At 48.2% G+C, this 19132-nt stretch overlaps 1 protein-coding gene across 1 annotated transcript in view; it reads right to left on the minus strand.

The window, feature by feature from the left end:
- ZFAT (zinc finger and AT-hook domain containing) overlaps nt 1-19132 on the minus strand; it is a 272893-nt gene that overhangs the window by 241483 nt on the left and 12278 nt on the right. Inside the window, exon 2 of the mRNA XM_090040693.1 lies at nt 3395-3569. The gene's annotated coding sequence lies outside the window, so the exon portion shown is untranslated. The remainder of the gene's footprint in view (nt 1-3394; nt 3570-19132) is intronic.

The following is a 19132-nucleotide window of genomic DNA, read 5'->3' on the forward strand; positions in this document are numbered from 1 at the left end:
GCGTGGCACTCCCTCCCTTCCACACCAGGTCCTGCCCATTAGGCCCCGGGGCCCCCAGGGAAACAGCAGCATGACAGGGAGCCCCAAGCCTACAGTGGGAAGCCCACATCCTCTACCCCACCCCCAACACGGGCTCTGCTCCAGCAGTGCTGCCTGTAGGGGAAGGAGGGAAGCTGGGCTCTGCGCTCTGCTCCGGCCGCAGCAGCTGCTGCCTCCTGCAGGTGGCAGCTGAGGCATGGGCACAGCTGGGGGGTAAGGGGCTGCAGGTGGGGCGCGAGGGGACATGCTGAGGAAATGGGGTCACGCTGAGAAAAAAAAAAAAAAGTTTTGGAAGCAATGCCCTACAGGTTAAGTTTTCTAGCCCCTACAGGAAGGCAAATTTGGTACAGACTCCTAATTTTCTTGCCCCAAGCACAGAAAGCACTGCAACAGAATAAAAGCAATAATCCTCTGGCCCTCTATCAAACTCAGTATGCTGCCCAAGGTGCTGCCACTTCAGGTCCCAAAAAAACAAACAGTATTGGAGTTCCCCAGGCCCCCTAATACTCAAACATGATCAAATTAGAGAGTACAGAAAACGACAGTTTAAGAAAGTCAACACAAATATTAAGATTGAAAGCATTAGGCAAATGCACTACTCTTCAAGAACTCTTTCCTTGTTTGAAGACCAAGTAGGTGCAGAAACTTTAGAACCATAGCACATTTGGGATACTTTTCTCCTTAAACCAAAGTTCACACGACATTCATAAAAGGACAGACCCCGGGGGTGCAGTGGCATAATCATACCCCACTTCAATAGTGTAGCTTGCCTGCTAGTCGTTCCAGTTCCCTGCAGTCTCAGATGCCTAGGTCTACTGCAGCATCTGAGGTGTGGCTGGAGCCCTGGGCTGGTGATGGGTGCCATGGGGGGCCAAGCAGGCAGCAGGTGAAGAACAGGGGAATCTGTCCATAACTGCTGCTGTCCTTAGGGGCCTGGGAACAAGGGAAGCTCTAGGCCACTTGTGTCGCACTCCAACTGGGAGCTGCCAGAATGGCTGCATGGGATGCCGGACTTGGTGGCAGTGACAGCAGGCATGTCTCTGTTGCCTCCCCAGGATTTCCCCTGTTGGCTCCAGGAGTGCAGTTGTGGGCAGCAGCTACCTGGGGTTCCAGGCTCCATTGGGGATGGTGTAAATGAGCAGTCTTCTCCTAAATGCCTGCTTCTGGCCAGCAGGGGAAGAGGGAAACCCATACATCACTGCCAGCGTCTCTGAGCACACCTCTGCGGCACCTGGCTGGAGTGGGGCAGGAACAGCTCTGGAGCTTCCTTTACCTCCAAGTTAGCTGGGGACAGATGGCAGGTGGGTCCCCACTTACTATGCCCAGAGGCAACCTCTCCTGGAGGAGGCAGGGAGGAATGGGAGGGGGAGGTGCCACTGAATACTGGAGGAGAGGCGGTTTTAAACAGCTGCAGCCACTGCTGCAGTGCCCCACACCCCACCTTTCCAAAATTCTAGCTCTGCCCATGCATTCATACTTCTGGCTCACAGGCAGGCTGGCCATCTGAGCTGCTAGGACAATTCCCAGGTATTACCATAAGGGAACCTCCAGTAGGTGTGTGTGTGTTTTTTAATATATACATATACAATAGATATGCATTCCCTTCCCCAATTATTTCTGGCTTTTCTTGCTCTCCCTTTCTATTCCCTATAGACAAGCATAAGCAAGCTCAGACTTAGGATAAGCTTTAACATTTTCATTTTGGTAGCAAGTTTTTGGTTTTGGATATCCACTGTTGTATATTGTATTATTATTAGGTTTGTATTGATTCTTACTGTTGTATATTGTATTATTATCATTTTTGTATTGATTTTTGTTTCATATGGCTATTGTATGGTTTAGGCCTGTGTTTGTAAGTGAACCAAACTAATGTCAAGTTTCCATTTTGTATGTCAAGTCTCCATCTTGTGTCCTCTGCCCGAGCATCCCCTGTCGCAACTGTATGAGTCACAGACCCCTCCCATGTAAACTGGTTCCCGGATGAACGAGAGTGATTGGGAATGATTGAAATACAATGGTAGCAGGCCTCTACTGAATGGCCTGTAAGGACTGAGCCATCACCTTGCGTTGATTCATCCAGGAACCACAGACCTCACCCAGGAACAAAGTCAAGAACCCAGCATTTGAAACACAAAAGACCCTGCAGAACCAGCAACTCTACCATTGTACCCCACCATTACAGACACCCGAAACTGCACATCCCTGCATGGAGTACACATGCTCAGTATACTGGAGCTGACCTTTGCCTGGGCATGCCTCCTGTCACTAGGGTCCCACAAAGTCTGACCCTATAAAAAGGGGCAGTGAAGACAGACCCAGTGGGACACCCTCTCCATCTGGACCAGCACCATGCCACACCACCTATCCACCCAGAGGCCCTGCCAGTGACCCCCCTCTGGACAATACCTACTGGACAAGGACCCCTTTCCAGCCTGGATAGGTAACTATCACCCCCCACCCCCCCTTCAACCAAGGACTTGGACTCTGCTTCTCTTCCCTACCTGGACTCCAACTCTTCCACTGAATCTTTCTCCAGCTGCCAGACTGAGCGAGTACCAACAACCTCATGGGGCTGTGTCGTGTGTTGTCTGTGTAATAAAACTGTATTTGGACTCCTAAGTTGGGTTCTGCTTTACTATGGTTTGGCCCTTCTCCAATCTCTCATCTCTCTGTCTCCTGCTTTTGCCTCACTGCCACCTCCAACACCTGCCCTGAGCTCCTCTTTGCCTCCAAACCCTGTTTCTTTGCCACCATCTTATCCCCACTGCCTTTTCCTTTCCCCCGAGCAACCAGGTTTCTGCCTCAGTTTCTTTTCTGGCCGTCTCCTCCTTGCCACCACTTATCTGCCCCCCACCACCCTCCAATATCTCAGCTTCTGCCTCAGTTTCCAGCCCCAGTCTACCTTAAGTAAACACAAGCCTCAGTTCCTCAGTCAGCTTCTCTGTAGTCCACTGGTTCTAATCCTGGTTCTGGCAACTTTCACTCCCTACACTTTAACTCTCTGTCTCTCACCTGAACCTTCACCCAAGTATCCCAGGTACCCCAAGCACACACATATACAATCCAAGTTAGGAATTTGTGCGTGTCTGTGCGCACATGCGCATAATATACGAATTAGTGACCTGTGTCTAACTTTTGGGATATATAGTGTATGTGCTTGAACTGGTGACAAGTGTGTATGTGCCTGAGCTGGGGTGGGTGGGTGTGTGTGTCACACGCTCCTGTTTAACAGCGCAATATTGAGATCCTGAGAGTTGGCCTGACCCCACAGAGCTACAGGTGCAATAAGGTAAGTCACTGGTGTATGTGTTGAGGATTGTGGGAGGACATCAGACTACACATGCCTCAGGCTTACCTTTTCTTGCATGATCCCAGATGTTCAGATGCGTCACTGATGTCAGGAGGCTGGCAAGAAGTTCTTTTTGTGTAGCTGATGGAAATCAGTGGAATGCAGAGGAAAATGGTAAGGCCACACTGACAGGCAGAGGGAACTGGAAGAATGCAATAAAGCACAGGAAACTCAGAAAGCCCTGAAAAGAAGGTAGACACATTCCAGTTACTGGAAATCCAGCTTAGTTAATAATTTAAGAGTGAAAATTCTTACCAAGTTTTCTGTTCTGGCAAGCAGAAAGCCTGACAATGCTCACCCAGGTAAGGGGCAGTAACACAGTAATGAGTAATGCATCAGGGGAAGAATGGATTTAAAAGTCAGTCAAAACTACCTCAGTTGCAATGAAATTGTGCTGATGATAAGCTGCCACTACTAACATCTACACAGGAGAGGTCATCGTTAAAATGATATGGCCTGACCCCTTCTGATAATGAAGCGGACATGGCTGTCCACTGACTTTGCTGAAAATAGGCTCAGAAAACAAGCATTCAAGTCATAATCATTAGATAAGTAATAGGTTCTGGCTTTACAGAGTAAATCTGACCTCATACAAAAGTTCGCTAACGTTGAGTTTATATTATTTGTTCTGCAGTAACATTTACCAGTCCTGTTCTTCCAGGCACTGTATACACCCTCTAAGGCAGACGACATTCCAAAAAACTTACAACTTAAACCATGGTAATATCCACCGTACAGTGATAAGCCCGATACTGTTGGTTAACTAGTCTCAGGATGTACATCTTTATTACAAATACTAGCAAATTGCCCATCAGGAATCTACCCTCCTGCCGCACCGGGTTTGACCCCACTCCATGCACACCACTCCAGGTCCGGCCCCACTCTACCCCCTACCCCCGCCACCACTCTGGGTCTGGCCCTGCTCTACCCCCCACCACAGCTCCAGGTCTGGCTCCGCTCCACCTGCCCTCCTTGCCACTCTGGGTTCAGGCCTGCTCTACCTACCCTACCTGCTGCTCCGGGTCCAGCCCTGCTCCACGTCCACCTCCCTCCCCGGCGGGAAGAGGGCATTGGGACCAGGTGGCCACCATGATTGCTCCCATCCCCCCCCTCCCTTTGCCCTCAGGCAGGGAGGCGTGGGGAAGCCCTGCTGCTTGGGTGGCCAGGGCACATTCGCTGCCCCCACAAACTTCCCCAGTAACGACGCAAGCTTGGGCCTGCACAGCCAATTGCCACCAGCCCTCTCGGCGGCGCATGTGCAGTTGCCCAAAAGCGTGACAGACAGACAGACAGACAGACAGACAGACAGACAGACAGCCTTTTATTATATTAGAATTTTTGACACACATTTTAGAAGGTACCCTACACTCCCTCCCTGAATTTTCTAGTGTAATAAGTAACAGGAAGTGACTATACTAGAACCGAATCATGAAGTTACAGCTATATAAATAATAATTTCCATCTAAAGATTGTTTCTTGCATTATGTCCTAAGGGAATCTGCAAAATCTTCATCTATAAACAGCAAAAAGCTAAACACGCAGCGCTCAGTTTTAGAATCGTTTTTTTAATGGGTGTTTTCCTTAGGAATTTAAAGCTGTATGGGAGAGGAAACAAATGGTGACAAGCTTGATTCTGCTGGATCTTACAGGGCACCAAGGTGAAGGAGCACTTCATTTCTGGATCCTGATCAGGCTCTGACAGAAGACTGGTTTTGAACTGCTCAGATTTGAGTATTTTGGGGCATGCACAGAAGCAGTACTACCAGTACCGTCACTAATCACTAGTTTACAACAATACAGACAGGAATAACGTGAGTATACTTTATTCTACAGCAATTTTTTCCTGCACGTATTAGTTTTACTAACATTATAATAAAATTCTAATTTGTCTCTGCTCTTGATGGTGGTTGTGATGGAGTGATGAACCTTTTATAAAACAGTGATAATTCTAAGGTTACGGTGAGAAATTCAACTATTTCATTCACTCCTTCAAGGTTTTAAAAAATATTCAAAAAGGTCCTGTTTAGGCAGTCTTCCTGTCTCAACACACTCAAGTCAAATAGCTCTGGAAAGAATCAAAGTAGGTGACCAAGTATCATGGCCCTGCCTCGAAGAAGTAACAGCCGTTTGGACGTACTTCCCCATTCTTGCCAACTGATAAGAGAGTCATCCTCCGGGTGTTTTATAAAAGCCATGTAGGGTAGGCAGTTTTATAAAAATAAAATAATACAATATTTAACAGCATGACTTATTTACCTTACCTTCTGATCTGCACTTATCTACATTTTAGCTATTTTAATCGCTTTAATGGCATACCTGAACTTAACAAGCTCCACTGTCATGAACAGCAAGTATGCCTAAAATTAATCAAAACACTAGCAAGAATGCACATAAAACTACCTATTCTCTTGCAGAAAGGAATGGCCATGCATTCAGTTCAGGTGTACCACTGTTTTATGCCAGCATTTTTACAAAACAGGAAAGATGAATTTTCAGACCTGACTTGCACCTGTTTAATTAAAACACAAAGAAAATTGACAGTACATTTGCTACAGAACATCCAAAACAAGGGGAAAAAGAAAGAGTTTCTTTTAATAGCAACATACAAAAAGTCCTATACTTAAAAAACAGATTGCAGACTTCAGGCTTTAATACAACTAATAATTTTTCCAGATAAAGTTCAACTTCCAGGTTCATCCCAGTGGTAGGTTTTAACTGTCAAGTAATAAAATGAAAAATCACATAGGAAGATCCCTAGTAACTGTGCACATATGCGATTTGGCATCATAACCTGAATGCACAGCCTAACGCTGGGAACTGAATAAAACGACGATTTAACAAAAAGTTCTACTTTTCAGCAAAAAGCCAAGCAAGTCTCAGAATAACTACATAATCCTTTCAGACCATTCTGTTCGGTCAGGGCTGTCCAACTGGTGGCTGCATCTGGCTCCCAAGGGGTTAAATTGTGGCCCCCGGACTCCCTGGCTGGGCACTGCTCCCTCCACTACGCTCCAGTTGGAGAGTTGCCACTGGAGTCTCTGGGCTTTCCCTCTCTCCTCCTGCTTCCACTGCCTGACCTCACACCTGGGGGTAGGCCAGGGCAGGGCAGGGCAAGGAGGACCAGAGCTGAAGGAGCCCACGGCTGGGAGGTTGCTCACAGGAACCTATAGATCCTGCACGGCAGTGCACCGGTGCCTGTGCAGCACAGCACAACGGCTCAGGGATCCCTTCTGGCATGGGTGGGGGAGGCAGAAATCAGTGCCATGATCGGCCCCCTTGCCACCCATCCCCTCCACAGTGGAACCAGCTGTTTGTATTTGCATCTGGCAGCTGTCCACCCTGGTGAGTCAGGCAGAGACCTGCAGCCTGCAGTGATGGCTGGGTTGCAAGCTCTGGCCACACTGGCAAAGGGTGTTCTCTGACAGGGTCAATAACTTCTTTGCCCACCCATCCTACAACCCACGAATTAACAACCAAACAAAGACGCTTTATGAAGAACCTGCCACATGCATGTATACTGCTCAGAACTGCTGCCAAAGCAAGTTCACCGCTTTAAAATACTAGAGAGAAAAGTAGTCAGCACAACCAACTTCAAAAGTGTTCTAGAGCTATGAACAGGAGAAAGAGGGGCTCCATTTTTATTTCAAATAAAAATCTATCGTTTTGGTCTTTCCGAGTCTTTTGCAGCTATGTCCTCAGCTGGATCATGGACTATGGGGCTCCTCATACTCATACCTGCAAGGAGGCAACTCCATCCATGTGGGATGTAAAGTCTGGAACTCTCTGAAGGACAGACGCCTAGAGTTCCTACCCTGACCCAATGATCTTGCAAGGTCCTTTTCAGCCCTAATGTCTATGAAAATACAGGGTGTGCCCTCCTTACTACATAACAGTTGAGTTGCTAAAACTCACTCAGGAAGTAGAGGACTTGAATTACAATTCCAACCTTTAGCCATGGAGGATTCAAACCTCCATCTCCCAGGAGACTATCTGAATCAACAGGGTACTGGATATTTCAGGTGAGAGCACTCTCAACTTTTCCTTCAGAAGTTACACCACTGTGCAATGAAGGAACTCAGGATTTATGGGGTACAGAAGCACAACTATTGAGTGACGATTTCTATACTCATCTCAGACAGGAAGAACTTGGATTCCAGTCCAGCCTCTTTGGATGAAATACAGGAACAGTCCCATAACTGCTTAATATAAAAATATGTGGTTTCAGGAACACAAATTAGAATTCAGGTATTGCCCAAGTCTCGGGACAGTAGCTTCACCACTAGAGTCACTAATCTTGGACTCGCTCAGACCCATGAATCTTTAATCCTTTGCTACATATTGATGGCATAACTTCAGCAGGAGGGATGGAAAGCATTCCCCTATAACTACTAACTTGGTGCTCAGGCTGCTCTCCTGGGACGGGGAAGATGTGGGGCTGAACTCCCAGAGGAGGAAACAAACTGCGACAAGCCTGTGACAACAAATTGGTATGAGAAATATCCTGGACTGGAACGTACAGGGCACGACGGTGAAGCAGCACCTCACTTCTGGATCCTGATCAGGGTCGGACAGAAGACTGGCTCTGAACTGCTCAGATTAGAGTATTTCTGGGCATGCACAAAAGCAGACCTGTAAGCTTTAAGTCATTAGACTCAGCTCCCCCTTGGGTTCCAAGTCTCTTATTGACTCTAGCCCACTGTCAAGAAGTCATTTATTATTTGTCAAATGTTTTCTTATTTTAAAGATACATACCAGTTTGCGATGAGGGGATTGGAGTGCTCAGGTGCTAGAACAAAAGTTTTATAATTTAGCTTACTTTGCATACAGGCTAATATAGATTACATGCACAGTGCAGAGTGAAAGGTCCCCAAAAGCACGTTCTTTTGCTTTTACACAAAGACTCTGATTTGGAGCGCTGACTAAGATGAACCAAAAAACAAGCATAGGAATAATTCTAAAAGTCTGTACGTCTATCTTCCAAGCGTGCTAGGAAGCAGCACCAACTCAACTTGCCCCCTCAGCCCCAGCTTTAAGACATCCTCAGAATTACTTTTGTTAACTTTACAATAGCATACCACGAAATAACACATTTTCATAAATATTCAGGTATACAACTTGCTGAGTAGGAACTTTCTAAAAACAGAATATCAGCACTGTATTTTTTTTAAAGAAAAAAAGCAAAAAACCCAAAAATCAGTGATTTTTTGTATTTTTCAAGTAGTTGATTACTGAAAAAATTAAGTGGGCAAGGGAGAAAAGTAAAAGGGAAGAGATGAAGAAGAAGATATGTAGTTACCTTACATAACAAAGTGGCTGTGTTAAGTCTAGCATATCTGCTCCCATTTTAATACTGAAGCAAGTTTTACTGGTTGAATTTTATCCCACAGAAGGCAAAATTGAAACATGCAGGCAAAATACTCAAATGCCACATATGTGAAAGGGTATCCACCTATACTTTATCTATCTGGTCCAGACTTCCCAGAGAAAAAAATACAGCCAGAGTCGGAAGTAAAGACAGTAGACATGGTATTAAAATGTATAAGACTGTTTCACTGCTCTCTTAGCCCCCCTCCCCCCAAGTAAAGAGCAACTGTTGTGTAATGTCAGTAATTAGAAGGGCTTCAGAAAATACACACTTTGCATGCATACTGGATAAGATGACTAGCTTCCCCTTCCCTCAAACTGTAGAAAAAAATATCAATGCAAGTGGCTTTAAGAAAGACATTGTCAGTAGGGATTTTAAGCTGAACACTGGAAAGCTGGCAATATAGATATGAGAGCTGCTACCACATTTTCCTATCCTTATATCTATACATGAATGGTCACAATGAATGGCTGTGGCACTATGCCAGAAGTCGGCAAAATATGACCTGTGGCCAGATCCGGCCTGCAAGGCCGTTCTATCTGGCTCGTAGAGACCCTAAAAATTTTTGAAAGTTAATATTTCTGGGCCCTTGGTTCCTGTTGTAAATGGCAGGAGCCAAGGGCAGTAGGACCCAGGGGAAACCTGGCGGGCTCCCACAGCAGCAGGGCCCACCCGCAGGGCCCTGCCCCCGGAAGGCCCAGTGGAGGCTTCTGGCCTGGGACCACATGGCTGCCCCACATCAGAACCGCAGGTGAGGGGGAAGGGAGGGGGAAGAGCAGGGGAGGACCCCAGGCAGGGAAGGAGCCTGGGGAAGTGTGGCCCGAGGAAAAGCTGAGCACGGGGGGAAGCGGCCCCTCGCCCACCCCATGGCTGATGCCCCATGCTGCAGCCGCTTGCAGCCCGCTTGGGGCTGCCTGTGCCTGCTCCGGACAGCTCCACGTGGGCTGTGAGCAGCTGCAGCAGGGAGCGCCAGCCATGGAGTGGGGGAGGGGTTGCTTCCCCCCACCCCCCCCCATGCTCAACATTTCCCCAGGCTCCTTCCCTGCATGGAGGAAAGCAGCCCTTCCTTGCCCTATGGCCAGCGCTCCCTGCTGTAGCCGCCAGCAGCCCACATGGGGTTGTCTGGAGTAGGCAAAGGCAGCCCCAAGCAGGCTGTGAGCAGCTGCAGAGCAGGATACCAGCCACAGGGTGAGCGAAGGGCCACTTTTCCCCACCCTGCACTCAGCACCACCTTGTAACCCAACCCCATTGCCAGCCTGGGCCCCGCTCTGGCTCCGGGCTTGCCCACTGGGGCTGCACGTGGCAACACTGGCTACGGCCCCCCTGCTTGCCATGCTGGGCAGTGTCTGCCTCTGTGCTGCCCAGAGCACAAGCAAGCTCCAGGCAGGCAGCAGCAGCGCGGAAAGCAGGGGGGTCTCAGCTGCTGCTGCTGCGCACAGCTCCAGCAGGCAAACCCAGAGCCAGCATAGGGCCCAGGCTGAAAGCAGGGCTGGGTTACAAAGTGGTGCTGAGCATGGGGAAAGCGGCCCCTCACCTGCCCAGTGATGGCGTCCCGTGCTGCAGCTGCTTGCGGCCCACTTGAGGCTACCTGTGCCTGCTCCAGACAGCCCCACGCAGGCTGAGTGGCTGCAGCAGGGAGCGCCAGACATGGGGCAGGCGAGGAGCCGCTTTTCCCCATGCTTAATGTCAGCTTCTTCCCTGCCAGCAAGCAGGGGGTCGGGGCTGTGCGCTGCCCCCCACGTGTACCGCAGGGCTTGGGGGCACTGGAAGTCAGTGGGCGGGAAGACAGTGGGAGCACGGGGCCCACACCAGTGTCCCAGGGCCAGTGCTGGCGGGGCCCAGAGTAGGGCAGCAGAGGTACAAGGTCCTGGCCAGCAGGGGCTCTATGGAGCCAGGCCAGTTCCCCCCTCTCCCTGCTGCAGCCCCGCCCGGCTCTACAGACCCCTGCCAGCCTGTGCCCCGCTTTGGGCCCACCAGTGCTGACCCTGGGACATTGATCCCAAGATGGTAACCAGGGGGCGGGGCACCTGTCAAGGGGCGGGGCTACCCATGCGGCCCTCAACAGCCTGCCAAAACTGGGTAAGCAGCCCTCTGCCTAAAATAATTGTGCGTCCCTGTACTATGCCCTGCCCATGACTTCATTCCAGTAAACCACCTTGACAGGGGAGAGAGGCAGAGGGCCACTCCTGACTGCACCGCACATTTTCGGTCAGGTTCTTGCATGGAAGAAAGGTGAGGAAGAAAGAGTTAACTAACAGGGGTCTATTCAAATCTCTGAAGAATAACGTCATAGACATGACATCAGTTATGAACTCTACATCTTAAAATGGTATCTATTTAAATTTCTAACGATCATGTCTTATTTATAATGCTTAATAGTAAAATAACGAACTCAAGTGCCTTAGTTATATGCAGAGCCAGCAACAAAACTATAGGTAAAGTCATCTAACACTTTGTTACAAAATGCTTTTTTCAATTGCTTACACAGCTTTGCCAAACTAATTATTCAAGCTGAAATTTTCCATGCCAGATGTCTGCCGCTAGCAGATTTTTTTTCTTAAGTTTCAGCAAAAATGGTTCTGTTTCTGAGAAATGCATTTGGCAAAAACTTATTTCCCCCATCTAAAAAATAATCGTATAGCCACATAGTGCGTCCATGCTTACAGTATGGACCTGAAATTTGGCAATGGACCTGAAATTCTGCAAAAGGGTGACGTCCCTGTGGAGTCTGAACACAGACTTCTGTTCTCCCAGTGAAATCCCCCCAAATTATCAACGTCTCTGAAAACTACTGTTTCTACCTGGCTCAATAAGGGTGTGTTAATATAGCTGGCAGAAAATATGCCTAGTACAGACAATGTTCAGATACATTTTATCCCCAGAGCCCTGTGCCAAGTACTACAGAGCATGCTCCGATAAAGCTCAAAAGCTGAACTTTTCCTGCAATCTCTTCTGCCTGGTTGGTGGCAGGTCTACTCCAATGCCAGGCATCAATTTCCCTGTTGCTGATTCTGTCTGTCCTATGCTTTTAATGCAACTCAAGATAAGATTAACTGGATGCTCAGAGAGCAAGACTCATCCCAGCTTGAATCCAGCAGAGTGAGAAGAAAACAAAGAAACAGGGCAAAAGGTTCAAGCAGAGAGGTGACTGAGGGCTCTACACCAGGCTTGTCCAACATATGGCACCATGTGGCCCACCAAGCTGTTTTCTGAGGCCCACGGTGCGGTGATGGGAAACAAAAGTAAACACTGTTTACTTTCATTCCCACCCCTTGTCCTTCCCCAACCCCTCAGCAGCTTCCTAATGGCTGCTGAAGGGCTGGGGAAGAGACAAGGTTCCCACACGCACCGTGTCAGCTTGATGTTGCTGACGTGATGCATGGGAAGAGGAGCACCCGTGCACCACTCGGGACAGGATGGGCCCAGCCAGAGCAGCAGGGGCTCAGCTGCAGGGGCACACGGCTCCGCCACCACTTCTGCTGGCTGGTGCCAACCTGGGCAGGTCTGTCCCATCCGGAGCAGCAGGCAGCTGAAGCTGACATCCTATGCTCTGCTGGGGACAGGAGGAGCCCGCCCAGGTCTGCGCCAGCCAGCAGAAGCAGCGGTGGAGCCGTGTGCCGCTTGGGACGGGACGAGCCCGGCCGGAGCGGTAGGGGCTGAGCTGCGTTTTCCCCCTGCCTGCACCGGTCAGTCCCGAGCGGCACATGACTCTGCCACCACTTCTGCTGGCCGGTGCCGACCCGGGCGGGCTCCTCCCAGCCCCAGCAGCACGTGGAAAGCTGGCTTCAGCTGCGTGCTGCTGGGGCTGGGAGGAGCCCGCCCCGGTCAGCACCAGCCAGCAGAAGTGGCGGCAGAGCTGTGCGCCACTCAGGACTGACCAGCGCAGGTAGAGGCAAAGTGCAGCTGAGTCCCTGCTGCTCCGGCTGGGCTCATCCTGAGGTTCATTTAATGTTTGTGAAATGCTTGGAGAGCCCCACGTAGATGCACTGCATAGAAATGCAAAATGTATTTTGACTTATTTGGTTAGCACCTTGGGCTGAGATTTTCAAAGCTGAGTCAAAAGGCCAACTTCCATTATAATGAATAGGATTTAGAGGGCTCCAAATCTTTTATGACAACTTTGTAACATGCCTATCTACTCCTTTTTGCAAATCACAGCCATAGTTTGGAAGCTCAGCCAAAGAACGTAAGAGCTTCTGAACATACGAACGTCAAAAGTGCCATGCTTGGTCAGCCCTACGGTCCATCTAGCTCAGTATCCTGTCCTGAACAGTGGCAGAGGTGGATGCTCTACAGGGAGTTTTGAACTAGCTAAACCCATTTCATTGTCACTTCCTGCAACTTCGTGTCAAAGGTCACATGACATCACTTCCTGATGTGATACCACTTCCTGTGAGGTCTTTGAATATGGCTCACCGGCCACCTGGGTGATAAGAAGTTCATGATCCAGCCACACATTCAAAAAGGTTGGACACTCCTGCTCTACACCCACCAGAGCAAAAGTACCTCTTCAGTAACTGAAGCCACAATTTCTAAATGCCAGTCTTCTTCTACTGTTATTAAACAACCATTGAACTGCCGCGTCTTGTTCCCCTCCAATAGCTAGGGCAATTATGACCAGCATAGGAGTTACACCATTATCTCAAGAGCAGTGATGATCTATGTTGTGGATGCGAGAGTTGCAATCCTGCTCATAACCCTATATAGTGGTCAACACAGTAAGGAAGGGCCAATAAAAAAGAAAAGAAAAAGAAAAACACAAAGAGGTGCCAAGACAAGCACTCAAAAAATTCGAAGATATGAGAACTAACCATCAACCTAGGTATTATGGTAGTATAAGTCTAATTAAATGACCACAACCTTTTTTTCTCCACACTGCCTATGATTCATTCACTGTGCAGGGTAGATAGTGCTCAAAGAACAGATTAAGATACAGGCTGAAAGCAGCTTTGTCTCTTGTTGAGAAAGTCAGAAAGTAGGAAATGGATGAAACAAAGAATGCAGGGAGAAAAAGGAAATTCTTACAGCTGAGGCAGCTAAATGATACATGAAGAACCAGGTTCTTTCCACACCTCTGCTATGCACTTCCTATATAAAATGGGGCAAGTTACTTGAACCATTTTCCACAAGAGGCCATTATGTAGAACTTTGTTTCTCCCAGGATCTTAGTAGCAGAAATGCTAAGCACTTGTTACCGAAGTCAGTGGAAGTTGCACTTAGTTCAAGGAACTATAAAAAAAAAAAGTGGCAATAACTCTAAAATCCAAGTCAAACCAGATGCACCAAAATCAACATTTCAAGTTGAGCACTCCAAATTACTGGACACTTTGCTATTATGGTCCTTTTCTATGCATCAGCTTCTCATCTGTAAAAAAGTTAATTCCACCTCACTCCACAGGTGCATTTGTGAAGATAAAACTTGCACACGGTTTTAAAGCATTCAAATGCTACAATGCACTATGTGCACAAAAGACGCCCAGAAGAAAGTTTATAATTTGATAGTGAATGCACGCTTAGATGGTGCCTAATAAATAAGGCATGGAACTACATAAAGAATAATAAAAAGAAAAAAAGGCAAATATTTGGTGAGTGCTGTCCATCCTGAGAAATGAAGGAGGTAGAAGTCCTATGGAACACAGTATAGGATCTTGTAATTAAACCCATGAAAACATGATGGCTGCTGACAGATGTTGGCAGGGGGGGGTGGACCAAGAAATACAAAAGCTTAGCACTTTACCCAGAGAGAAAGCACATCAGTTTGACCTGGCTCACCAGCATCTATATGAATCAGGTTCTTCTGCAGGACTTTTTGGTGCTTTTATCTAAAGCTGATTCAATCAACTATTAGATAAAGGCACTGAAAAGCCCTGCTGAAGCGCGAGACCTACACAGATGCTGGGCAAATCAAGTCAAACTGATGTGATGCCTCTTCTGGGCATGCATTGCACTTTGTGCAAGGGCACACCGGGTTGAAAGTAAAGCGCTGTTTTGTCCCCTCCCCATGTCTATAAGCAGACAATGAAAAATACACAGTGAGGCAACAGAAGCATCTGTGGACCCCTAAAATATTTTGAATGGAGGTGTAACCTATGAATTGCAAGTGTGGCTATTCACATACTGTTGATTGATCATAGTCATCTTTTGCTGACCGCTTAAACCATCTGTGGAACCCCAGGGGTCCACAGACCACAGGTTGAAAACCACTGAATTAATGAATCTGCCAACAAGCATGCCTAAAGATTTAAGTAAAATTAACGTCTTATGTTACCAGAAATACTGCTACATACTCGGCACATCTATAAATGCATTAATGCACTTTTACTAATGCACATTCAATTTTGTACCTCCAATATGAAGCACTAAATTAATGTGCATTAGAGGCTGCACTAATGCACAGTAGCACAAATGCATGCTTTTTTAGTGATGCTTTAACATGCAGTAGCCTATTTTACTGCACATCTGTGTATTAGCACCTTTTTAAGTGCTGCTTTAATGTGCAGTAGAATAGGCTTCTGCGCATTAAAGCGTGTGTAGATGTGTTCACTGAAGCCTAAACAGTCAGCAACTACAGACTTCTTACTGAATAGACTATGCAGCAAGGGGATGAACTAAATTACTAGAGGTGCACTGATACACATTGGTCTGACAGACCAGCACCGATATAAAGAAAGTTTACTGTATTGGAAACTGGCCATATCATGCCAATGATCTGGCTGATAAATGGCCCGTGAATGCATACAGCTGCAGCACAGCACAGACAGCGAGGAGCACAGCTCAGCAGCATGGAGAGCTGCCTCCAGCAGGTAAGTCTGGCGTGGTGAAAGGGGGAAGGGAAGGGAGGGCAGATCAAGGCCCTGCCACGGTGAGGGAGGCATGGGGCTGGGGCAAGCACTGCCCAGCTGGGGTGGGTGTGGAACAGTGCCATGGCTCATCCAGGGTGCAAGGCGGGGGGAGGGAGGGAAGACACTTCCACCTGTGTGTGCCGCTTGGCTGGGAGCCAGTGGTTCAGTCGGTGCTCGCCTGCTCGTCCAGCAGCCCCCACTGCTGCTCCAGCCACTTGTCTGGGAGAACACGGGGGGCATGTTGCCCACAAATTTGTGAGGGGCCGGCTGGGGCCAGGGCTGTGCGAAGCTTTTCCTGGCGGAATGGAGCTGCACTGGGAAGGCAGCTATGGAGAGGCGGGTTGCAGCCACAAATCTGCTGTAGTCCCTTTTCAGCATAGCCCCACCCCGCTGAGAAGAGCCTGACAGAGCCCTGGCCCCAGCCCGTTCCCCCAGGATGAGCTGCAGGAGCCGCTGGATGAGCAGGAGAGCGCCGGATGAGCCGCTGGACAGTGGCTCCTGGCTGAGCAGCACACAACGGTGGGAACTGCCCCCCTCACCTCCCCACGCCCCCTGGATGAACCTCAACACCATCCCGTGCCCACCCCGCACTGGCTAGGCAGCGCTTGCCCCAGCCCCATGCTTCCCTCACCGCAGGGGCCTTGATCTGCCCCCCATGCCCCTTCGCTTCCCTTCCCTTCCTCCTCCCACCACACCAGACTTACCAGCTGGAGGCAGCACTCCACACTGCCAGGCTGGTATTGGAAATCAGATCGCTATCAGCCAATATGCATCCTTAAAAAATCAGCTATTGGTACTGGCCGCAAAAATCTCTATCAGTGCACCCTATAAATTACCTCTAACAGCCTCTTCCATCCCCATTTCCTTTGGTTATAGAAACCAACCTCATGGCAAGGTACAGAACAACAATTTACATATTTATGCATCCTTAAATTCTGGAAAATGGACCACTAGTACTTTGTCCTTCCCAACAGACCATTATTGATATTTGTTGTATACTGCCTTTTAATGTACCGCTGGGCATATCAGATCCCTAGCCAACTAGCATCCATTTTGAGACAATTCATTTAGTCAGCATACTCAGATGGGATAATCCATTATAAAATTATAAGTGAGCGTCTGAAATCGAAAGATACAGGTTTAGATTACCCATGTCTGACCAAATGGTCCCATTCTCAGACAATATTAAATAATGAAAGCTGGCTTGAAGGTGAATGAACAAAAATCGAGGGAGAAGGAAAGGGAGTATATAAGAATGGGAAGCCCTTTATTTTAAGTGAATAGCATATCATAAATTGCTTTCTTAAAAAGATCATCTGATATCTTCATCACCAATTCATGTTTTATACCCAGCTAACACACAGCCTCCCTTGTGCTGGAAAACTCTCTGGAGGCTCTCAAGGAAGTTAAGCACAGGCTGCACTTCATGCGGCAGAGTGGTAGGGCGGCACGATCGTGTGGTCCTTGAGGTGACTTTCATGCGTATTTGAGGTCACGTTTTAGATTACGGGGTGTGTCTGTGTGTGTAAAGCCAAGCCAGGTAACTATGACTGCCTTCTCAGGATCAGGTTTCTTTTCCTTGTCATCTTCCTTCCTCAAGTATTTTTTAAATATGTTCAAAATAGTTCTTGCATCATATTACATTTGTTAATTCCACACTTCAGGCTTCTGTTAATTGCCTATAAGGCCAATTCTTCTCTCCTTTGAATGCATTACTTGGCTTCTGATACATTTTTGGTTTTGTTTTTTTGCCTTCTTTTGAAGCACAATAAAAGCTATACTTAGAGATGAAACTGGCCGGGACATTAGTACCAGCACTAACAATAATAGGAGACCTCTTCAGGAACCACCTAGTGCATCTTCCTCAGCATTAAATCACTCATCATGCCTGTGGTAGGGAAGGAATATGTCCCCAAGTCAGGCTGGCAAGGATACCGAGGACTTCTTTTCCTCTGCAGCGTGGGCTTCCACTTCTGAGAAACATCTGATCACATAATCTAATAAATTCCTTACCACTGTGGGGTTCCACAGCATTACCAGCATCCTTGGCTTGTCCTTCTCTCTCCCTATGGGTTGGTTTGTTTTTTTTTTTTTGTGCACACTATAGATTTTGGGGGCATAATTCTGTCATAGTGTATTAGCGGCTGTGGTATGTGAGAACGGGCAGAGAAGATGTTCTTCAGGATCTTTTTTAGATGAGGGTTGTCCAACTTTAGAGCAGCCCGAGGTTGTATGCCACATGGGTGCTCCCTGCACTATGCAAGGGCCCAAGGGCCCTGAAACACAGGGTCCCTAAGTCCCATGGGCCAGGTCAGCTGCACCACCATACTCCCAGGGGCATGTACAGGAAATGGAAGCCAGAGGAGGAAGGGGGAGCCCAGGGACCCAGGAGGCAGCAACAGCTGGAGCAGTGAGTGGAGTGGCATCCCAGCAAGAATCCACAGACTGGAAATGAATCTCATTTGTATTGCATGCAGCCAGCAGGCCACAAGTCGGACAGCCCAGCTTTATGCTACGCTCTATGACAGTATTCCCTATGGTTGCAAGAAACTGAGCTCCACAAAACAAGGTGCCCTTCCCAATCCTATGGTCTTACGGGTCACGATCCCCTCAGAAGTAAAACAGAAGCAATGTCGAACAGTTTAAAAACTCACTTTGTAACTGTATAAAAAAAGTCATCTAAACTTTAGTAAAGCCTATGACTAATAACAAAGTAAAAAGATTAAGTCTTAGGCTAGGGACAGACATTACCCATAAACCAGTTTAAGTGATCAGAAACTGGCTTAAACCTGTAACAGAAAAGACATTCAGTGCACATAAACCAGTTTGAAGATGGCTGAAACCAGTTTGATAAACCTGGCTGAATGTAGTATCAGACTTAACTGATTTGGGTCGAACTGGTTTATGCATTGTTTGTCCCAAAACCCCTTCCTGGTTTAACTTAAACCAGAGCCCCCAGTGTCCCAGATGCTCTGCAGCCCTGGGCTGGGCTCTCCAGAGAGCTGGGCTGGCTCCTCACCTCTGTTCCCTGGCTAGAGCTCCAGCAGAGAAGGCAGGCACAGCAGTGCCTTCCTGGCTTCCCCACGCTGCTCGCCCTCCCCACCCCCTGCTGAAGCAGGGATTCCCCTTTCCCACACTGACCGTAACCAGCATGTGGTATGCTAGCTAATGGTGAGCGCTATAAGACAGACAGGATAAAGGCAAACCGGACAGTGCGCCTAAGGGCTTTGACTTGAGTTTCGAGGTTTTAACAGAACAGCATTTCGTTTCCAATTTCATTTAGATTCAAAACCGCTGTTCCATTTTGTTTCGTCAGAACAGTGACACTGTTTCCATGTTTTGCCCATACACTATCATGAGGAGGCTCGAAACAGGTCCCCTCTCATCCAGCAGGCAGATGGGAGCCCAGGGGCTGCGCCAGTTCTCCCAAGGCTGAGGGCCCCTGATCTGCCTGCCAGATGATGGAGGGAAGCTGGATGCTGCTGCCTGGGACCAGGGAAGGGAACTGAGCCCTCCCCAGAGCTAGATCGGGCTGAG

This window comes from Crocodylus siamensis, chromosome 3 (assembly GCF_052110815.1).
Source record: "Crocodylus siamensis isolate JL-2025a chromosome 3, ASM5211081v1, whole genome shotgun sequence".
Lineage (NCBI taxonomy): Eukaryota > Metazoa > Chordata > Crocodylia > Crocodylidae > Crocodylus > Crocodylus siamensis.